Source organism: Photinus pyralis, unplaced genomic scaffold, assembly GCF_008802855.1.
Source record: "Photinus pyralis isolate 1611_PpyrPB1 unplaced genomic scaffold, Ppyr1.3 Ppyr1.4_LG1, whole genome shotgun sequence".
NCBI classification, from domain to species: domain Eukaryota; kingdom Metazoa; phylum Arthropoda; class Insecta; order Coleoptera; family Lampyridae; genus Photinus; species Photinus pyralis.
Window position 1 is genome coordinate 27,407,871 of NW_022170249.1, and position 1,156 is coordinate 27,409,026.

Consider the following 1,156-nt stretch of genomic DNA (forward strand, 5'->3'; position numbering starts at 1 on the left):
TTCTATTTAACAGTCTCAACCATATTTTTGCTGCATGTCATACCAGGCTGATTGGTCTATGTTCACCACACTTATTTGTTCCTTTCTTTTCAGTCAGAGGTATCAGAGTTTTCAGCAAATCTTCAGACCATTCCCCCGATCCATATATCATTACATGCTACAGATGTTAATTCCTTCATCCCTTCTTTTTGAAGACACCTTAATATCTCTAATGGAGTTCCGTCTATTCCCGTAGCTTTATCTGATTTGCTCTTTCATTGCTCTTCTCATTTCGGTGAACATAAAGCTGACCCCTGTATTGTCAGGGCAGGCTGATTCTTCTGTTTCCAGTTCCAGTTTGGCTTGGATTTTCATTAGTTTTTAGAGATCTATCATGTACTCGTTCCATTCATTTAGAATTTCTTTCTCTTCTTTCATTACTTTTAAATTCCTTTCTTCCACCTCATTGCTATACCAGGTCTTGATGATCTATCCCAGGTAACCTCTTTCATCATGTTGTAAACAATATCGTGCCTTCCTTTCATATCAAACTTTTCTATTTCATTACATTCTTCCTGGATTATGTTTTCAATCCTTGAGTATACTTCCTACTACTTCCTCATCCTCAGTCGAATAACTGAGTCTGAGACTGAGTCAGTGGTACTATCACTATCATATCCTTTGGCACAGCGGTAAGCTTTAGAGCCAGCATTCTATCGCAGCCATAAATCAATTTGCTTGCTGACAAGAGATCCCACTTTGTTTTTCTATCCCTTTTTACAAATGTAAAAGGACATTGCATCATCACAATTTTCCAATTTACCTTTTTCCTCGCCTTCATTATTTTTCATGAATTTTCGAAGAATCCATATTTCTTTTCATCTTTTTCTGGCACTTCTCAAGGGATACTGTGAGGTATTCTGAATTATAATTCAAGAAAAGTGCTTTTATCCATTTTTATGTTATACGTACTCCGTAATACTTTTTCTAAAAATGCCAACAAAAAGGACACGTATGTGGTTTTTGCAGAACCTTTAAAATAAGTCACCATTCAACCCTTTTTCCTATTTAACCATGGCATACAACACCGCTATGCATCTACACCAGGCATGGGCATTTTTGCTTTCGTAAAAATCATTAAAAAAAAAACAATAAGTACTCCTGAAAATTAATACGA